Source organism: Nyctereutes procyonoides, unplaced genomic scaffold (genome assembly GCF_905146905.1).
Source record: "Nyctereutes procyonoides isolate TBG_1078 unplaced genomic scaffold, NYPRO_anot_genome, whole genome shotgun sequence".
Taxonomy (NCBI): Eukaryota; Metazoa; Chordata; class Mammalia; order Carnivora; family Canidae; genus Nyctereutes; species Nyctereutes procyonoides.
The window spans coordinates 21,856,849-21,879,876 of record NW_026575046.1 but is presented as its reverse complement, the minus strand read 5'-3'; the positions used below and the strand labels follow the sequence as shown (position 1 = coordinate 21,879,876).

General features: G+C 38.7%; 1 pseudogene; it reads left to right on the top strand.

The window, feature by feature from the left end:
- The first annotated feature begins 17,957 nt into the window (after window positions 1-17,957).
- On the top strand, window positions 17,958-18,053 carry LOC129510015 (U6 spliceosomal RNA; annotated as a pseudogene).
- Window positions 18,054-23,028: the final 4,975 nt, after the last annotated feature.

The window sequence follows — 23,028 nt, the reverse complement described above, 5'->3', positions numbered from 1 at the left end:
ATTCTCTTTCTTGTTCTTCAACTGCAGCAAGAAGCCTCCTACTACTGACCTTTGCTCCCAGTGTTCTTTATGCCTGAACACTTCTCTAGAAGTTCTTGGTTCCCTCCTTTACTCTATTCAAGCCTCTGTTTAAAAGTCCTCTCCTTAGAGAGAAACTTTCCCTAAATATCATACTTAAAATAGCCACCTACCTTGCTATATTTATCTTCAAATCTCTGCTCACTACCTATATTACACAACTATTATTTTCCTCCATTAGAATGTAAGCTTCATGCCTTGTCCTCCACAGTATCCCCAAGCGTGGTAGAGTGCATAGCATGTAGTAAGTACTAAATAAATATTTGTTGAATAAGTGAATGAACAAATAAATAAAGGAAAAGGGTTAAGGGGGGGGAATGTTATGATATAGATGCAATACATGCAGACTTTGAGTCTTTTAGGAGAGTTGTAGCAGAAGACATTTTGCCTGGATTTGCTCCAGCATGCACTTCATCTTGTATTAGTACTTTATGGTACTAAATCCTCTCCACAAGTATAGACAGAATTTTCTATGAAAGTAAACAGTTGTGTAATGGCCCAGGGATTCATTATGCCACTTGTATTATTGACACAGTTGCCTGAATTTTTCCTTCATTTTACTCTGTGGTCTCTCCCAGCATGGGCTGCAGAGTTACTGGAGACCAATGACTAGAGAGAAAAACATCCCTATATGTGAAGGGTGTTTTGTTTCTCTTTTGGGAGTTGTATGAAAAGGAGTAATGGAAAATAAATGCTGAGTTGTATTGTTTCTCATTTTTCTTTGAGTCCAGTATAATTCAAAAGACAGACACTCCCATTATCTCCTATTTCCAAGTATTCATAGTTTGCATATGTATTTGAGCTCCAGTAAAAAGAGCTAGTTAAGTAGTATGGAACAAGCATTCTACGAAATGGGAAGTGGTTGATGATTCAATTAAGCAGAGAATAAGTAGACAGGGCTAACTCTATTTTTAAAGGAACAGCCTATCTGCTGACTTGTCATGATCTTACTGCTGTTTCTGATCCCAGGGCTTTCCTTCCAAGGCAGCAAAATGAACTGTCTCCACTGCAAGCTTTGCAGAATCCAGTTTCTTATTACTGGGCAGACTCAGAAAACATCCCAGCGAATGGAAGAAGGTAGGTTCACTAGATGGTGGGAAGACCTGAGATTCATATGAGAAAAATCAGCCTCTAAATCCCTCCACCATTACTACAGCAAGCATAATAAACTGTGCCTTTCCTAGCTTAGGGACTCTCCCTTCATCCCTATTTCTACCTGAAGACATTTATTTTATGTTGATTTTGACTTAATGTCATCTGAACCAAGATGCTGAGAAAGACAATAAAGTGGAGTATCTGAGCTTTTTTTAAATTCATCACAAAGTTATATAGCTTACTATTTGTTAAACATTGCTCTAAGTATTTAAAAAGTTATTTAATCTTGGTGTCAGCTCTATTAAGTCAAAGCTATGATTAAATGACTTATTGATTTGTCCAGGTCACATAGCCAGAGATCAGCAGACCCAGGTTTTGACCCTAGCAGCATCATTCCAAGGTCCATGCTTAATATCATAACTGTGATCCCCTTTATACCACTTGCCTCTGACAATGTGGGAGGGCAAAATCGTATTTGCGATTTCTTCTTTTTAATTAACAAAGCTATTTGTAAAAATTGTCAATTAAAAAAATGGAATAGCAACAAAAAGCAACCATTATTTTCTGTTTTAAAGGATATCTACTGCCTTTGCAAAACCAACTTAAGGAGGAAGCTTTGCATTTGCAGAAAAGAAAATGGGTAAAATATTAATGTTCTGGATTTAGGTTACACCACAACTATTTGCCAGTGATAATTTCACTTGCACTGATAATTTTAAAACCTGTTCCAGAAATGATTCTGTTTCACAGGAACATCCATTTATAAACCTTGTAATCTGTGGTTAATTCCTATAGGATTTCATTTATCCTAACTTTCACAAACAAAGTTAGGCTAGGTTTGTGCTCCATATATACATTTGATTGTATGTAATTAAGACTATATGGTCTCAGTTTTCCTATTATATGTCATATTATTTTATAGCAATTTTTTCAGAATGTTCTATACTGTGGGGAATTTGTCTCATGCAATGTAATATGAGGCAGGAATTGAAAAAGAGATAATGTGCTTTGAGAAAGGAAAATGCTAAGGAGAAACTGTTTATAAAATATATAAACTAACAAGGAGAAGTTGAAGAATAGCATCCCACTAGCTTGCATTTTATAGTTCCTCTCATCCCTCAATCTAAAATCTCAAACAAAATCTGTTCTCTTTATTCCAAAAGGGAAAATTTGGCTACAGACTAATTAATGGATGGTCTAGGGTGTTATAGTTCGCAATAGAATAAGGACTCAGATTTTCTACTAATTTAAAAAAATCAATAAGAAACATTTCCTACCTTATCAAAATGGTCCTAATCCAAGGCATACTTTTAATTTTTTATGTTAGGGGATCCCTGGGTGGCGCAGCGGTTTAGCGCCTGCCTTTGGCCCAGGGCGCGATCCTGGAGATCCGGGATCGAGTCCCACGTCGGGCTCCCGGTGCATGGAGTCTGCTTCTCCCTCTGCCTGTGTCTCTGCCTCTCTCTCTCTCTCTCTCTCTGTGATAACTATCATAAATAAATAAAAATTTAAAAAAAATTTTATGTTAGTTTTTAAAAGTTGGGAGATTTTTTTTCCTTGAACAAGGTCATAAATAACAAAGAAAAAAAGTAGATCCCAGACTCTGGATCTGCAGCAGGACAGGGACAGGAAGCCACTGGGCAGAAAGGTGGATGGGGCTACTCATCACCTAAGACAGTCACAGCAAAGATGGGCTGTGGGAGACTGTCCCTTCCTGTCCTTGGAAATGGCATGCTGGGCAGCAGAGGGAGGCCACTGTGCTGTGATGAGGCTGCTGGGTGGTACTGTTTCTATGAAGAGTAACAAGGAAACCACAAAGAATTAAGATAAGTTATGGGTCTAGAATAGGCAGGTGGGCACCCTGCACACCTCCAGGCACCAATTATGAAAATGGTTAAATTTGATTCCTAAAAGCAACTCCTCAGGCTTTAGCCTATGGCTTTGTACATGGGCTGTATTTAACCTGGGTTGCTCTGTAGCAGGTGAGGGCCTCAAGAGGCCCCTGGAACAGCTTGGCCTCAGCTCTGGACAGGTGCCTAGACATGTGGGACAGGCTCTTCCCAGATGGGAAGCCATGTTCTTGGACTAGCTGAACCTAATTTTCAGGTTGCTTTCTTGTAATGCTATTTACCACAGCTCCTATTCCTAAGGATGGAATCCTGGCCTCTCTGGGTTCCAAGCCTAGAAGAGTAAGACTGGGATAAAAAGGTACATGACTGGTATTTTATTTTAAAGGGGAAAATGTGCATGGTCCATCTTATGAGGTAGGGCAAGACCATGTCCAAGGCATACTTTTAAGGCAAGTGAGAAGAAATGTTCAAAACCTATAAGATAAACTGGTACAATCACTCTGAAAAACAGTATGGAGTTTCCTCAAAAAGTTGAAAATAGAACTATGCTATAACCCAGCAATTGCACTACTAGATATTTGTCCAAAGGATACAAACATAATGATCCAAAAGGGCACCTGTACCCCAATATTTATAGCAACAATGTCCACAATAGCCAAAATATAGAAAGAACCCACGATATCCAATGACAGATATGAATGGATAAAGAAGAGGTGGTATAGGGGTGCCTGGGTGGCTCAGTCAGTTAAGCATCTGACTCTTAATTTCAGCTCAGGTCTTGATCTCAGGGTCATGAGTTCAAGCCCCACATTGGGCTCCATGCTGGATGTGAAGTTTACCTACAATAATAAACATAATGATGATGATTAAATAAAAACCCTGTAATCTTACATTTAAATATAAAATACCACAATAAATTCATAATTTACTTTCTCTTTCTGAGAAACAAATATTTATTAAGTACCTCTGAAAGAGCCTGAGAAAAATATTAACTCAGTAGTAATGAGCACACCTAATACACAGATCTCTAGATACTACTTTCTAGATTCCCAAGATGAGCCCAGGAACTTGTCATGCCAGAAGTCGAGAAAACTGTCAGATAACACTGGGGTCATGCCATAAGGACATAGAAATGAACTTGAATGAGCCTACTGTCTGAAGAGGGCTCTCACAAAGCAAAGAAATGTTTAGCATCAAAAAAAACCAAAAACATAAGAAAAAATGTAATATGAGGCAGGAATTGAAAAAGAGATAATGTGCTTTGAGAAAGGAAAATGCTAAGTTGGCTAAGATGCGGAGAAGAAGGAACCCTCATGCACTATTGATGGAAATGAAAACTAGTGTAGTCACTGTAGAAAACAGTACAGAGTTTCCTCAAAAAATTAAAAATAGTATAACTCTATAATTCAGTAATTCCACCACTGGCTATTTACCCAAGGAATACAAAAACAGAATTCAAAAAGATATATGCACCCCTGTGTTTATTATTACAGAATTATTTACAATAGCCAAATCATAAATTTGCTTATAAAAGCAACCCAAGTATACATCAATAGATGAATGAATGTGGTATACATATACAATGGAATATTACTCAGCCATAAAAAAGAATGAAATCTTGTCATTTGAATGGGTGACAGGCACTGAGGGGGGCACTTGATGGGATGAGCACTGGGTGTTATTCTGTATGTTGGCAAATTGAACACCAATAAAAAATGAATTTATTAATAATTAAATAAATAAATAAATAAAATTCTAATATCGAAAAAAAAAGAAATCTTGTCATTTGTCATCCACAACATGGATGGAGCAAGAGGGTATATAATGCATTGTAAGTGAAGGAAGTCTGTCAGAGAAAGAAAAATACCATATGATTTCACTCCTATGTGGAATTTAATAAGGAATACAAAGAAAAAAGGAGACAAACAAAAAAGCAGGCTATTAAATATAGAGAATAAAGCTGGTGGTTACAAGAGGGAAGATGGGTGAATTAGGTGATGGGGATTAAGAAAACATCTATCCTGATGAGCACTGAGTAATGTATAGAATTGTTGAGTCAGGGATGCCTGGGGGGCTCAGTGGTTGAGCATCTGCCTTTGGTTTAGACCGAGATCCTAGGGTCCTGGGATCGAGTCCTGCACCAGGATCCCACAGGGAGCCTGCTTCTCCCTCTGCCTATGTCTCTACCTCTCTTTGTGTCTCTCATGAATAAATAAATAAAATCTTTTAAAAAATGTGTTGAATCACCTGAAACTAATTGTACACCTGAAACTAATATAACACTGTACATTAATTATACTTGAATTTTAAAAAATACACATCAAACATATAAAAATCCATGAGGAAAAAAAATCCATGAGTTTATCAATACTGAAAGAAAAACTACAACAATCACCACTTCAGTCAGCATTGAACTTGTAAGGCAATAACTCATTATTCTGAAATAATAAACCAATAATATAGAGAAATAGTTAACTACTTAGCCTGTCTTTTCAACACAAATGCTGCCTGAGAACAACCAACTTGTTGATAAGGGCAAGAATACAATTCTATTGTACAAAGAGTAAGAGAACTATGTAATCATTGGTGGCTGCTAGGACCACTAGGTAAAGGTTGCTGGGAACCTTTAAGTTAGGAATCAGGCTGAAAATACCTGAACACACTCACCAGTGTTACTATCATTAAGAGTGAGACAACTCGACATTATATGCCTCCTCATGTGATCCAGTAAGTACACTGCACCTCCTATGAAGTAGTCTCAAATTTTTTTATTTGAATATTATTGTCTCCTAATTATTTTTTTAAGATTTTATTTATTTATTCATGAGAGACACGGCGGGGGGGGGCGGTGGGCAGAAACATAGGCAGAGGGAGACGCAGGCTCCATGCAGGGAGCCCAATATGGGACTCGATCCCAGGACTCCAGGATCATGCCCTGGGCCAAAGGCAGGCACCAAACCACTGAGCCACCCAGGGAGCCCTATTGTCTCCTAATTAAACACGCAATTTACAGACAGTATGTGAGACAATGGCATGAACTAGATAATTCCATGAAGATGCTATCAGCCAAGTCCAGAGTGAGGGGCATTCAACAGCACCCAGGACTTAGTTTCTTCAGCAGATTAATGGCATCAAGGAAAAAGGGGATGGAGGGGGTGAGAACCTGTTACCGATTGAAGAAAATTTAATAGACATTTCAACTAAATGTAAATTAGGCCTTCTTTAAACTTTGTTTCTAATAACCCAGCTAGAAAAAAAAAATTTTCTCAAAAAATTTTTGAGAAAACTGGGATATTTTTAAACGAGTTTAGATTTTAGATTATGTTAAGGAATTGATGTTATTTTTATTAGGTATGACAATTGTGATGATATTTTTAAGCCCTTATCTGATAGCAAAACATACTGAAGTATTTGTAGATCGAATGATATAAAGTTTGGAATTTGCTCCCAGTCCTTGGTCGGAATGGGAAGCAAGTCAAGGCAGGGAGGCAGAGAAAAAATAAAATTCGGCAATTGCTGACAATTGTTGAAGCTGAGTGTTGGATATACTGGAGTTCAGTACTCATTATCTTTGCTTTTATGGATGTTTGAAATTTTCCCAAACAAAAAGATTTTTTTAAAACTCTTGGTCAAGAGGCACCCAAGTGGCTCAGTGGGTTAAGGGTAGACTTTGGGTTTTGTCTCAGGTCATGATCTCAGGATTGTGGAATCAAGCCCCATGTGGGGGTCCACACTCAGCACAGAGTCTGCTTATCCCTCTCCTTCTGCTCCTCCTCCCACTCACATGCATTCTTTCTGTACCTCTCTCCCTCTCTCTCTCTCTCTCTCTCTCTCTCTCTCAAATAAATAAGCAAAACCATTTAAAAAAAAAAAAAAAACCTCTTGGTCAAGTTCAAGTGTGACATTTTCAATCATTAATAGCTCTACCCAGAACCTGCCTACCTTATCTTCCCTGCTATGTCTAACAAGTATCTATGTCCTGTACTTGACACACTCAGATGATGCTCTGTTCGTCTTCCATCCTCCTTACTCACTGAGTATCCCAATTCTACTTTGTCTCCAGCACAAGGAAATAAAGGATTGAAGACAGCCCTAAAAATTAATAGGCAACATGCATCAACTGGTTCCACAAGTTAGTGACATCATCAAAGCATCTGACTGAGGGCCAGCCTGGGTTAAGGTAATATTGAGTTAACTTATATCAGATCGAGAAGTGTGTTTGTCAGGACCCTTAATGCGGATGTTCCAGAACAATTACAATATTTAGATATCAAAGCTGAATGAAAAATGAGACATTCCCAAGATTCATAAACTGGATTTACAAACCGTCTCTGGCACCACTGCTTTCTCTATGGACCACATCACAGAAGGATCTGATTAGAAATAGAATACACAGACAGAGTATGTGACGATTTTGCAATCCTCTGATGCTTCGGGGCTAGTAGGCTGGATGTGCAAACAACAACACTATCAAATGATCCCCAAACAACATCTCAAAATCCCTTTATGAAATACTTGGTACTATTGAGAAAAGAAACTTGTGACACAAAGATCAGCTGGAAAGACACTGTTTCGCCATTTTAACTGATAAAAACCAACCTCCTGAGAAATGCTTCTGAGTCATAGAACACACACACTTCTTGGAGTCAGGCCAACATGCATTCAGATCCCACTTTCCATCCTGCCCCAGGTGTCCATCCGATGGACAGGCTGTTTCACTGTCCAGGCCTCACTCACTTAATTCGTCAAGTGAATATGAGAAGGCCTTTGTAACAAAGCTATTGTGAGGATTAAAGAAAACTTCACACACACACACACACACACACACACACACACACACATAAAAGTGCTTAGTAAAACACATAATGAGGACTAAATAAGTAGTAGCTATTACAGTTACATGAGTTGGATTGATGAAATACTCTAGCCATTTTAGAAGGGAGGCTCTAAAATGACTTTGCCACAATGCTAGGAAAAGGGAATTCAACAAACCATTTTAAAGACTATTTCAGGGGCGCCTGGGTGGCTCAGCTGGTTAAGCAGCTGCCTTCAGCTAATGACCCGGGGCTCCTGGGATCAAGCACCACACCAGGCTCCTTGCTCATCGGGAGCCTGCTTCTCCCTCTCCCTCTGCCTCTGCCTGTCACTCTCCCTTGTGCTTGTGCTCTCTCTCAGTCAACAAATAAATAAAATCTTTTTAAAATAAATAAATAAAGACAATTTATGGATCATTTATCAATGCTGAATACATGCTTCTCTGATGTGGTAGATCTCTAACTCAACTTACAAAAGCCAAAATTACATTATTGAAAATGCCTTGGGTGAAAAGAACAGTTGGTCAGTGGAAATTTCAGTTCTCTATTTCCTACTATCACTCATGAAATTTCCATTGGTCTGTTTGCCACATCACTTTGCTTCTCAATTCCTGCCCAGCCTGGTGTGCAGTTCCCATGGCTATGCCCACCTTGTGTGCTCATCCATTATCTTACCCCTAAAATTTCCTTCTGTCGTGTAAATATTTGATTATCCATTTTTATAAGAAAACTTCAAAAATGTATCAGTAAAGTCATTTCTAATGTGTGATCATTTCAGTAGGCATATTGCTCTGCAAATCTACCATTTACAGAACACGCTCATTGTGGAATCATGCCTTCAGTTAGCTGCTGCTTCTTTCGCCTTTGCTGAAAACTTTGTATACATTCGTAGTAATAATAATAATGGCTAATATTTACTGAGCACTCACCATGTGCTAGTAACACTACTAAGTCTAAAAATGCATTAAAAAGCATAATCCTAAGAACACCTCTCTAAAGAAAGCACTATTATTGTGCCCATTGTATAACATGGAAACTGAGATTTAGAAAAGTTCGATTACTTTCTGGAGTTCACATAGCTACCACAAGAAAGACCTGAAATAAGAGCTCAGTAAGTCAGATCTAGAATTCTTCCTATTATTTCTATCACCTATGAGTATTTAGGATTCTGTCTTGGTAGCTACCGTATAAACTCTTAGTATTATTTTTCAAATAAAAAAATACAAGCCTCAAACCAGTAAAGATCATGTCTCATTCATTTGTGTGTCCCCAGTGCTTTCACCTAGACCCTGGCACATAGATAGACAACCTTTGATGAATGAATAAATCAACTGATTTCACTCAAAAATGAAAATTTTTAGTAAAGTTGTTGAATTTTGCTTTATTTTGTTTTGTATTTACTGTAAGGTCTAATCTCTCTCTTTTTTTTTAAAGTTTTTATTTAAATTCCAGTTAGTTGACATGCATTGTAATATGAACTGCAGGTATACAATATAGTGATTCAGCCCTTCCATACAACACGAGGGACTCCACAAGCGCCCTCCTTCACCCGCATCACCTGTTTCACCCATCCCCCCATCACTTCCTCTCTGGTAACCATGAATTGTCCATAGTTAAAACTCTGTTTATTGCCCTTCTCTCTCTTTTTTTCCTCCTTTGCTCATTTATTTTGTTTCTTAAATTTCACATATAAGTAAAATTATATGGTATTTGTCTTTCTCTGACTGGTATATAATGATATATATATATATATATATATATATATATATATAATGGAATATTACTCGGCCATAAAAAAGAACAAAATCTTGCCACTTGCAAGAACACAGAGCTAGAGAGTATCATGCTTTATTTTTTTTTAGCCAAACCTGAAAATGCTAGTATTTGCCAAAAGACTAACATATTAATTTTTAAAAACATTCTTATCTATTAACTTAATACAAAATCCTTGAGGAGGTGCCTGGCTGGCTCAGTTGGAAAAACATGTGACTCTTGATCATGGGGTCATGAGTTCAAGCCCCACGTTGGGTGCAGAGATTACTTAAATAAAACTACAAAAAAAATTTTAAGACCCTGAGAACTTTACATGAGCAATAATTAGTAGCCTAGTATTTTTTAGGTTTTTCAAAGTCAACTCCGTTGCCCCTCTCACAGATCTCTGTTCTACCAAAATCCAGCTCTCCACCTATTCTATGTAGTCTGAGTAACCCAATGTGACTAGAGTAAAGCAAACCACCATTCAATAGGCCTCATATAGCACTTATTTCCAGTTACCTACAAAGGTCCCCTGATAATATCTGGCAATTCTCATTTCCCTAGTCCACTCATTGTTCCCCTGTCCTAGAAATCTAGTTCACACATCACTGACTGAACTATAAACACCTCTTCTCAGTTCTGGGGCTTATTTCCAACTTCACTGAGAAAATACAAGCCATCAGAGGAGTACCTTCCACATATTTCCCCAGCACTTCTACTCCTCTACCTCCCCTGCCTTCCTGCCTTTTGGAAATGGTGAACTGCCCATGATCCCATCAGGGCCAACTCCTCCACTTGTACATGGTTCCCCATCTGGTCTCATTTAAATCAAGGTTATGGCTTCTATAGTTCTCCTACTCTCTTCTGAATCATCAATTTTACTCTCTACTGGATCAGCAGCATTGTTTTCTTCTTGAGATATTTTCTTCCCTTAGCTTATGAGACATCACTCCCTCTTGGTTCTTTTCCTTCCATAGGGGCTGTTCTTACTTGGACTCTTTTGATGATTTTTTCTTATCTTTCAAAACTTTAAATGCTGGAGTACTAAGCCCTCTTCAGTTCTCTATCTTTAGTCATCCCTAGGCTAGCTCAAGTGTATAAATTCCATATATGCCTTCATGACCCCCAACCCCAGTCTCTCCCTGCATTCTTGTCTCTTATACATAATATTTCCACTTGGATGATTAAAGGTGTCTCAAATTTAATATATCCAAAGCTGAACTCTTGATTTCTAATCCTAAAATCTACTCCTCTCCAAATAATCCCCATTTCAATGAATTGAAATTCCATCTTTCTTCTTGGTCAGGATAAAAACCTTGGAGCAACCCTTGATTCTTTTCAACCCATAACTATCCATTCTAATAGCAAATCCTGTTGGCACTATCTCAACAATAAATACAGAATGTGATGACTGCTCACCTCCACTTGCTCACATACTAACTAGAACTGACATTTTACTTAGAGATTATTAGCTTCCCAACTGGTATCCCTGCCTCAACCCTCAACCCTCAACTCAATCTTAATCTGTTCTCAACAGAACAGCAGAGTGACTTTTTAGAAATGTAAGTCATCTTTTCCTCTTTCCTTCCCTTTTCTTTTCATTCCTTACCTTTCCTTCTCTAAAAACTGGGATCTACCACCATTAGGAGAAGCCAAACAAGGCAAGCATCCTCCTGATTGGGGGAGTGGTGGTGGCCCAGAGTAGGGCATCATAGCCTTGGGTGGAGTAAGTAGAGTGTCCCCACAGGAGGACTTCCTGTCATAAGGAGTTAGAGCCTTGGGGGACGGGGGGAGGAGAGCATCCTTAGAGAACAGTGGCCCAGGATAGGGAGTCACAGCTCAGAGTACAGAGAGGACCAGCACAAAGAGTCCAGCAAGCGATGTCAGAGCCCAAACAGGGTAATAAGGAAATCTGTGCAATAGGGTGGTCTGATGTAGGGTGTCCAAAGGAGGGGTGTCCTGTGAAAGATGAAGGAGTATACATGGGTATATGGAACCAACAGGTATAAGGCTCAAGAGTTCAAACAGAGAGAAGAGAACCTTCACAAGGGAGCATGGCCAGGGAGTATCAGAATCCAAGTGAGGTAAGAAGTATATCCATACTACTAATACTGTCTGGACCCTGGAGTGTGTCTATATGGGTAAAGGGCCAAGTTGCAGAAGTCAAGACCTAAGCAAGATGAAGAAGATGTCCATGTATGGGGGCAGCCCAGCAAGGACAAATAAGAATCTGAGAAGAGGTTTCCATGCAGAAAGGCAGCTGGATGTGGGTGTCAAAGCCCAAACAGAACAAGGATCTACACAAGAGGGTCAATGGACATGACATATTAGAGCTCCAGGGTAGTAACAAGAGCATCTACCAGAGAGGGTGCAACAGTAGCATTAGGAATCTGGATACCTCAACAGGGGGGTTGGCCAAATAAGTAAATATATTTAGGGTAATGGGAGCAAATTTTTTTGCTTTTGAGTTATAAATAAAGAAAGAGAAAAAACAGAATCAGAATGGAATTAATAAATATTGGTATGAACTTATGGCTTTCAATATAGATAGAGAAATAAATATAATTATAAATAAATATGTGTGTGGTTGTGTGTATATGTATATGGGTGTGTAGCTGGATTTTTTAAAAGTTAAATTCGACAATAAACTATTTACAAAGAACAGATCAAAAACATAAGGGCACAGAAAAGCTGAAAGTAAAACTATCAAAAAAGATATGCCACACAAAACTAAACTAACAAAGAAATCAAGAGCCAAATTTCAAAGAACTTTATATGAGATACCAAGGACTCCGAATCTAACCACCATCATGGGTTGGGTAATAGATATAATCTGGTTCACAAGCAAGACAAGTTTGTGGGTGGCAACTGGGTCACCCAAAGAGTGCTAAAATTGAAGTAACTGTAACAGTTTAATGAAAGGAGTATAGGTCATCCAACTGTGAGTTTTGAGTGTATTTTTTGTCTGAAGGAAGACAGTAGACTGTTCATGCAATCTAGCACAAGGTGACATTCACTTGGTAAATGCACCAGACCCAGAATCTGTTTCTCAGAAACACTATTATAACAGTATCCTAGAGTTTATCAGACTCAGGAAAAATTACTCTGACAAAGCTTACAAAAGCACGGTTTATAAAACCAGCATGCTGATTCACTAACATTTAATGGAAAAAAAAAAAAAAAAACACTTACAGGTCAGGCTGGCCAGCCTAGTGTCTTCCTGTACCTACATTACAAGCCATACCAGAAGATGATCACATCAACTTGGAATTTTATGTGGTTTTCCTCTGCTCCTTTCTCTCCATCTTCCTTTTCTGCCCTTCTTTGCCTTGTACCGTGTGCAGAGAGGCTAGCCCCAGTGATCCGCATGTACACCCCTACCCTCCTTGCCAGAGGCTTCAGTTGGGTTCAGCTCCTGAGAGGCACCTGCAGGAAATTAGAGAGTGAGAAAAGAGAAAAGTTGGGATGTTTCTTCCTTAGTCTTTCCTTGCTTGGTTCCACTTCTCTTGGAGGAACCCTCATCCCTCAAGAGCACTGGGAACCTCATCATTTATGCTCCAGCTCCACTGACTGGGCCCTGAGCCTGGAAACACAACCTCTTCCCCTTTGTATCTTCAGCCTCCACATAGGTAACAGTTTCCAGTTGTTGCTAGTCTCTATGGACCACCTCAGGGTCCTCGGTTCATTCCCTCAACCTTTGCACACCCCTGTACGTCTCTTTATTAGAATAATCTCGGCTGACTTGCATTTCCTGCAATTTGAATGAGTAATACAGTATTTGTGAAAAACCAAACATTTTCATATTCTACTTTGGGTGACCAACCATCTCAACTTGCACAGGACCAAGGTGGGATTCAGGACTTGCTGTTTTCCTGTTAGGATGAGTTGGTCACCCTAATTGGATAGTCAGGTCCACCTGACTTGTACATATCTTCTTACCATACCTATCTGGCTACTTCTTTAATTTTTTCTTGAAATTAGTTCATTGTATTACTTATTATTTTTATTTTTTCAAGATTTTACTTATTTACTCATCAGAGACACCAGAGAGAGGCAGAGACCTAGGCAGAGGGAGAAGCATGCTCCCTGTGGGGACCCTGAGTGTAACTCAATCCCAGGACCCTAGGATCATGCCCTGATCCAAAGGCAGATGCTCAGCCACTGAAGCATCCCATTACTTTACTTTTAAAAGGAATTTTAGGGCAGCCCTGGTGGCCCAGTGGTTTAGCACCACCTTCAGTCCAGGGTGTGATCCTGGAGACCCGGAATCGAGTCCCACATCGGGCTCCCTGCATGGAGCCTGCTTCTCCCTCTGCCTGTGTCTCTGCCTCTCTCTCTCTCTCTCTCTCTCTCTCTCTCTCTCTCTCTCTGTCTCATGAATAAATAAAATATTTTTAAAAAAAAGAACTAAAAAAAGAATTTTAAATCACTACTTTATTTTTTTAAGATTTTATTTATTGGGGATCCCTGGGTGGCACCAGTGGTTTAGCACTTGCCTTCGGCCCAGGGCGCAATCCTGGAGTCCCGGGATCGAGTCCCACATCAGGCTCCCAGCATGGAGCCTGCTTCTGCCTCCTCCTGTGTCTCTGCCTCTCTCTCTCTTCTCTCTCTCTCTCTCTCTCTCTCTATCATGAATAAACAAATAAATCTTTTAAAAAAAACTCTCTTCTTTAAAAAAGATTTTATTTATTTATTCATGAAATACAGAGAGACAAAGGCAGAGACACGGACAGAGGTAGAAGCAGGCTCCATGCAGGAAGCCCGATGTGGAATTCGATCCCAGGATTCTGAGATCACACCCTGAGCCAAAGGCAGACACACTCAACCACTTGAGCCACCCAGGCGTCCCTAAATCACTACTTTAAATAGAAAACTAATATAACTTGCCTTTGATTGATTGAAAAGAACATACTATAGAAACCAGAATAAATGGAAATTAAGTAATAATATTAAATTTAACCAGAAATTATTATTTGCTAAGGGACCTGAGCATGAGTCCTGATCTCTCTATGTTTAAAAGGGAGATTGGTATTAAAGACATACTGGTCCCAAAATGAAACTTTCTGCTTAACATATTAGAATGTCTGTAGAAAATTTTAAGTGGATCACATTTTCACCATATGAGTCTATGTTATTTAAGGACATGCATGTATTACCTACATCATCTTGTCTCTACCCTGTGGTATGTGCTCCATCCTCAGGGAACCATGGGGTAGGAGATGGTCAAACACCCAAGGTCAAAATCAGACTCTACCACTCTGCTGTCCCAATATCCACAGTCAATGTAATCAGCAGACTGACTGGGTGCTTACATTGGCCTAACAGAGCATACTTTCCCCTTGGACAGTGCTGGGATGGGCAGCATCACCAGATGCTTCTGACTTTTTAATTCTATGAGTCCAAGTCCTATTCTAATGGGCAAACCATTTCCTTTGGATACAGCAATCCTTTTACCAGGAAATAGCCAAATCCTTTAAACCAGGGACAGTTGGTCTCGTTAGAATAACCTTGTAAAATCTCTAATCTGATAGAATATGTGTTTATTACACATTTTAAAGCAAAGAATACAATCTTATTTCTTTCCATTTTGTGTTTTTAGAAGGTCACTTAATATTACATCTGTGTTCTATCTGTAAATACAAAATACTCTTGGCAACTTGTTGGAGTAGGTGTGGGTAGGTATACGTGCAGTGACCAGGTCTAGTGTCATAGAAGAGGTGACATTAGAGCTCAGGCTACAAAGACTAATTTGCTTTCTTTAGATGGAGAGAGAGAACAAAGTTAATTTAGGCAGAAGGAGCAGCATGTGCAAAGGCACAGAATAATGAAAAAATAAAATATATGCAGGGATTGAAAGTAGTTAAATATGGTCTGGGACACCTAACTCTGGGAAATGAACAAGGGGTAGTGGAAGAGGAGGTGGGCGGGGGGTTGGGGTGACTGGGTGATGAGCACTGAGGGGAGCACTTGGCGGGATGAGCACTGGATGTTATGCTATATGTTGGCAAATTGAACTCCAATTAAAAAATTTTTTTAAAATATGGTCTGGGAATGGACTATCAGAGGATGTAGTTCCTGAATAAATAAAAGAACCCAACATTTATATAATAGTAATTACTATGGCATATAGGTAAAAGACATTAGGATTTAAAGTCAGATTTTTGCTATCATCTCAGCTTCAGAAATTACTTTTTGTATTAACTTCAGCAAATTCTTAACATTATAAGCCTCCATTTCCTCACCTGTAAAATAGGAAATAATAATTCTACCTGTTTCATAGAATTATTATGAGGATTAAATTTAATAAAATCCTTAGACCAAATGTTCTCAACTAGGGGTAATTTCATCCCCCTAGACACGTTTAGTAATTTCTGAAGATATTTTTTATTTACCACACCTAGGAGAAGATGAGAGGCTGCTACTGGCAAGTAGTAGATAAAGATCAGAGATGCTGCTTTATATCCTACAATACACAGGACAGCTCCCCAACAACAAAGGCTTTTTTGGACTAATGTATTAAAGATGCTGAGGTTGAGAAACCCTGGCTTAACCTAATACCTAGCTTGCAGTATGCAGTCAATAAATACGGTACAGAAACAAGAGGAGGAAGAGAAGAAGGGACGATATTGTACAAAGGAGATGAGTTCACTGCGGCTGCCTTCTTGTTAGATAAATGTCAAACTATCATGAGCAGCTGTCATCAAATATACCCCTAGTCCCAGTCACCAGCTGTCTTTCTTCATGGACAATTGGTTGTGGGGTGACTAGATAAGAATTATAGACTGGTGGGCCCTGGTCAATCACCTGACCACAATGAAGTTTTATAAAACAGAGAGTGACCAAACCTCCCTATAAATGAGCCACATGGCCACCATCTCCCGTCCAATGAGCAAGTGTCTCAGGCCTGAGAACAACAAATGGCAAGACCTAGTAACCAAGGTCGGCAGTTCATTCTGTCCACTAGCCTTGAAATAACAAATTATCACAACTCAGTTCTGATGGACCACACATGTATTTAAAAGGGACCTCAGTACACTATTTAAACAGGTCTTGCATATAAAACCTGCGAAGCCAAAAGACTTCTGATGATCCTTCAATCCAGACGATGGAGTGGCAAAGCTAAGAGTGGCTGGGACCGGAACAGAAGATGCCCTGATGAGTACATGGTCTCAGTGATAGTGAAGCCTTTTTCAAACTGAGCTTCAGCTAACCACACTTTGGCAGAACAAAATACAGAAGCAAGGCTCTGCCAACAGAGTCTCGAGCCACAAACCAGAGAGCAATCTTCATGTATACATGATGTGGAAAGAACTGCTTGTCAGATGTTGGTTTTTCTCAGCCACAGCACACATGCGGTGGTATCATCTTCAAATTAGGAAGGACAATTTGATTCTTTGACTACCCAGGCATGCGGGGAACTAATGAAGGATAATGCCCTATGTTGACAAGTTAATGTCTCAGCAGGGAAGGCCAATTAGGAAATGTGTCAGTTAGGGTGCTGCCTATACTTCCAGAATCAATTCAAACAATGTCTTTGTTTGAACTGACATCTCAGGATAATGGATAAAATACTGAGGCTCTGGAGTCGGATGGAATTGGGTTTGAATACAAATTCTGCCATTCACTGACTATGCAATCTAGGAAAAGCTATTGAACGTCTCCAGATACCCATTTCCTTAATAGTAATAATGGCACTAATGGGGATGGGGGATGATAATACTGGCAACTTTGTGGAGTCGTAGTGAGCCTTAAATGTGACACTTCAGGTGTAATTTCTACCATCACCCCTAGCAGAGTAACTCTTTGGTAAATACCGGCTGTCTTGTGGCCATCATGATCCATCAAAAAAATCACTTACCTTTTCTTCACATCTCCTGAAATATTTCCTATATTTCAGCAAAAGGACACAGGTCCTGTCAATCATATTACATGATGATAACTGTAAGTTGGGAGACAGGGGTCCACGTACACCACATAGAGAAGCATAAACCAAAACTGTGACCTGTGAATTTGTTCATGATTCTTCCTAGACGTGGACATGGCCTTTCTTCAGTTTTGATGTATCTATTCAAATGTATATCCTTTTCTTTTTCACATTCATATTGCCACCATTTGGGGAAGAATACATACTTCCTTTGAATAATTTCTTCCTCACACTCTTTTCTTTCTTTGCTGTGACGCTTGCCAACCATTGTAGAAACCTTCAGGTACTGGCAGCAACAGAAGTTCCTCTGGGAGAAGTTTGCTGTCACTCACTGCAATCATTCAATCTCAGGAACTCTACTGAGAAAATAAAACCATCTTTTTCTGAAATTCAGAAGAAGCTAAGCTATCTAATCATCACACATTAGAACATAAGTGCCTCGTACTCGCTTTGGCAGCATATATACTAAAATCGGAATGATACAGAGAAGACTAGCATGGCCCCTGAGTGAGAACATAAGTGCCTCAACTGAACTTTAAAGGACAGTCTTCCCCCTAAACAAATACTTGGTAAATATAAGTAAGTTTCATAGATAAAGGCAGAGTTAGTAATAAGTTAGAATACTGGAATGGAATGAGAAAAAAAAAGGAAAGAAATCCAAACTTAATTAAAATGACATTTTCCATGATTGTTTTGTGACTTGGGATATATCAATCTTCACTGGTAAGTGAAATGTGATGAGAAATGTCAAGAATGCTAATATTTTTTTTTGAGGGCTTGCTATTTACAAGGCACCATTTTAATCTTTTATATATTGTCCCAACAATCCAATAAGGTGGAAATTATGGCACCCTCATTTTCTAAGATGAGGGAAAGGAAGTTTAGAGAGGTGAAGTCCCAAGATTACGCAGCAAAGAAGGGGCAGATCTGGGGTAAACTCAAGCAGTAAGAATCTAGAGGCTTCTCTTTCAACTCCTACACTTCAATGGCTCTAAATGAAAGAAAAGGAATATTGCCTATCAAACCACTTAAAATCTAGGCAATAACCCATTTCATGAAGTAACACCATGAAATGATTACTCTCATCATGTAACAATTTAAATGGTTTTGCTTCCAACCAAAGATCAATGCTGTATTTTAAGGAGAGGAAAGAGAGTTTTTTAATTCAGTAGGTTTGGACAGTTAGTCCACAAAACATTCAGAATTTGGTGATTATTCTTAATGAGTATTTTTTTTTCTTTCAAGAGCTTAATATTTTTACCAAAAAGGAAGATGAAACTTTCTCCAAGTACTCTAACAAGTATAAAGGGCTGTCTTAAATTTTTCTAATTTTTCATAGCCTTATTCTATTTAATTCACAAATTTCCCCCTTGCTTTCCCTTCAGTGAATAAACCATGAACCCAGTCTTTTCCTAATTGGCTCACAAGCACCATCTAGTGAAGAAGCAGAATAATTACAGAACAGTTCTTGCTGATGATCACGATTTAATCTGTACTAATTAAGCCTAAATGAGCACATTTTACCACTGTTCTAAAACAGAATGAGATTTGTTAAGTGTAAACATCATAGCTAAGGTTAAAAATATGCATTTCAAGTTTTGTTGTTTTGAATTTTTAGAAATTGAGAATTAGCTTTCTTTCTTTTTTTTTTTTTTAAGATTTTCTTTATTCATGAGAGACTGAGAGACAGAGAGAGAGAGAGGCAGACACAGGCAGAGAAGCAGGCTCCATGCAGGGAGCCCAATGTGGGACTCTATCAGGGGTTCCCAGGATGAGGCCCTGGGCCAAAGGTGGCATTAAACCACTGAGCCACCGGGCTGCGCCTTGCTTTCTATTTTCAATTCCCATTAGCCTTCCTACTACCAAAGACTATAGGTCTTCAGCCAGCATTTCACTGTACTGATATCCCAGGGTGGTGGTTTTGATATTTCATTTTCTATAATCATGCACTACTTTTTTCCTCCCTGTTTTCATTTATCACACTAAAATGACTTTTTTTTTTTTTTTAATTCATGAGAGACACACAGAGAGGCATAGACATAGGCAGAGGGAGAAGCAGGCTCCTCACAGGAAGCCTAATGTGGAACTTGATCTCAGGACCTCAGGATCACAACCTGAGCAAAAGGCAGACACTCAACCACTGAGCTACCCAGAGGCCCCTAAAATGCCTTTTTAAAATATATTCACCTAACCATTATCAAGGACAACCCCAGCCCTCAAGAAGCTTACCATCCAGCAAACAGACTTTAGGGAAATAAGGTATTACAGATGTTATGATAGAGTCTATGAGCACATAGACTATGTTAATTAGGACAGCGGTCTCCTAGAGAAGAGGCATTTTCCATAGTGGCTGGTCAATGGTGTCAATTATTACAGAGATGTCCAAGAAAATGAGTTCTGAGATTTACATTGGGTAATAAGGAGATTGCTATTGACTTTTAAGAGAGTGACTTTAGCTAAATAATTAGGGTAGGAGCCAACAACAAAAGTTTCTGAGGAGTGAAGAGGGTGTGGGCACAAGTAAACCACCCATTTGAGAGCTTGGATTGGTAAAGAAAATAGCTTTTAAGTAGAGAAGATAAATGAATGTCATATCAATGTCTTCTTGTTTCATTTTTCTTTTCTTAGTTCTCTTGTTTTAGAAAACCTTGATAATGTTCCACGATTTACAGCAGATAAACAAAACTATAATTAAAACCCAAGAGCATATTGGTTAGTCTCCTTAGACTATTATAGAGCTTCAGTTATGCTCTGCCTCTAATAATCAATACATTTTTATATTTAATTTTAATTTTACATTTATTATATAAACAAGTATAGAAAGACAAGTTTATGGGTGACATAGAGGAAGTAGAATGTGGTTTAGCAGAATTATTAGGCTAGTAAAAAGAAGAAAGGAGTCTAAACTATGAGAAACTGCAGTATGAAAGACAAGTTTCTGCAAAAACTCAATAAGCTCTGCTATAAAGAAGCAACCACTGTAGGGAACATGGACCATCAGAAGACAAGGAAGATCTCAGACAATAGCAAAGAATAGAGCAATAGAAATAGAGGCAGGATGGAGATTCTGTGTGGATATGAATAGCCACACCATTAAAAAAGAAGAAAGGAAGAAAAAGAAAACTCAGGAGCAGTCCTGCCCTTAAAAGCAAGTAGGCCATGTCCTAGGAGTGAAGTATAGGATCCTTCTCACGGGACCACACCAAAACAACAGATTCTCTATTTCCAAAAGGTGAAGAAGCTTTCCAGAAAAATCAGAAGGCTAAACACATGCGTGATGTACATTAAACTGTATTTCTTTGCTTCTTTGTTTAGCATCCCAAGAGTTCACAAATTACCAGTAGTTCCCAAATTACCAAAGTGTTATCTAAAAGCTAGTTGGCAAATCAGTTCTATGACAACATAGTATTGTGGTTCAGAGTAGAGCCAGACTGCCCAGGTCCAAATTCTGACCCTGTCACCTACTTAATTCATTGGACTCTGAGATTCTACATCTGTAAAATGGGGCACCTACTCAAAGGATTGTTCTTTTTTTTTTTAAGATTTTATTCATTTATTCATGAGAGACGCACAGAGAGAGGCAGAGACACAGGCAGAGGAAGGAGCAGGCCCTGCTGGGAGCCTGATGCAGAACTCCATCCGAGGACCCTGGGATTCCAACCTGAGCCAAAGGCAGATGCTCAACCACTGAGCCACCCAGGTGCCCCAAGGATTGTCCAGCTGTGATTAATGAATTATCACATTGATAGTTTTTACAGTCATACATGGCACATAGTGAGTATTCAACAAAGATTAGTTATTATTATAATTAGCATGCTGATAGGAATAGGAGATAGTAAGTAGTTCCTAAAATAGGAGGATCATAGAGCTGTGATTCTGGAAGAGGCCAGGAGAGAAATATATCACCAGGCATTTGGTAAATATATAGGCATACCTTTCTAAATACTTTAGAGAAGACTTTCCTCTAGGGGTTTAACAGAGCACATTTAAATTCCAAAGAGCACAAGAAGGTAAATAAATAAATAAATAAATAAATAAATAAATACTGAATTACATTTTTAAATTCAGTGACCAGATAACAGTAGGAAATGCTATATATTACATCCTCTCTTCTTGGAGCTTTACAATGAATGTTGTCAGTCCCTGTAATTAGAAAAATACCATTGAATTTTGTTTAATCCATCACTTTTGTGACCATTGAAACCATTTTTCTTTTACCTGTCATTAGCACCACATTTTGAGAAATGTTTCTCCAGGTCAATCACTTCCCAGATATTCTAAATTGAAGAATAAGCAGCAATTATCCCTAAGGAAATAAAAGTAGAAGCTTTTGATTTCACAACCCTCAGAGGATTATAAAAACGCTATTCATAAATTGAATATTGGCTAAATCATGATTGCCATTCTTGCTCAACCCATTCAGAGTCAGAATAGCAATGTTAAAATAAAACATTAAGCTCCAACACTTCCTTTTTTCTGCTCATGTTCGTAAACCCACTACAAATGATTTTCTGTTTAATTATTACATATTTTAATGAAGATAAATGTGAGAATTGCAAAGCTTATTAAAGCATTATAGTTCTGACTTAACTATGGTGATCATTTTGCTGTGTATACAAATATTAAATCCCTCTGCTGTACACCTGAAAATAATATGTTGTAATGTCAGTTGTACCCTCAATTAAAATAAAGCGTTACAGTTCTTCCTTAATAAAGAAGCTTTTAACTATTATTGCATGGAAAAACAGAAATAATATTTATGACAGGAGCCCAGTGATGTTTTTACAATGCATGCTAGTACTCATGGGAACTCTAATTAGTTTTCTTGCTTCTGAAAAGGTCTTTATCCAGGGGTAAGAATTTAAATGGATGAGGCATTGTGAGGGAGACCACATGCCCTAGTAAGTCTTAGCTTAGCTTCAGCATAGCACTTTTTTTTTAAGATTTTATTTATTTATCCATGAAAGACACAGAGAGAGAGGCAGAGACATGGGCAGAGGGAGAAGCAGGCTCCCTGCAAGGAGCCCGATGTGGGACTCGATCCCAGTACCCCGGGATCATGACCTGAGCCAAAGGCAGACGCTCAACCTCTGAGCCACCCAGGCATCCCCAGAATAGTACTTTTAACTTTGATTTCCCCTTTTGAAACATCTCATAGAGCTTTTAGAATGCCATGGGCCTACTCTCTTGCCTACAATACTAGTAAAACACCCAGTCCAGGGCAAAAATGTCTAAAGTAAGAAGGTAAAAGAGAAGGTCACTTGCTCAGAATCCCAGTTCATCCATCCATTCATTCATTTCTTTAACAAAAATATATTGAACACATTCCACGCACCAGAGTATATTTTGTATAAGTATTGAGAGTATTGAGAGTGCTACTGTGGGCAAAAATAAACAGGATCTCTATCTCCTTGGAGCTAAAATCCCAGGTGATACAAATATAATTACATGGAAAAAAGTTGAGTTGAAATTGCTCTGAAGAGGGTATTGGGTTCTATGAGCACCTTTCCTA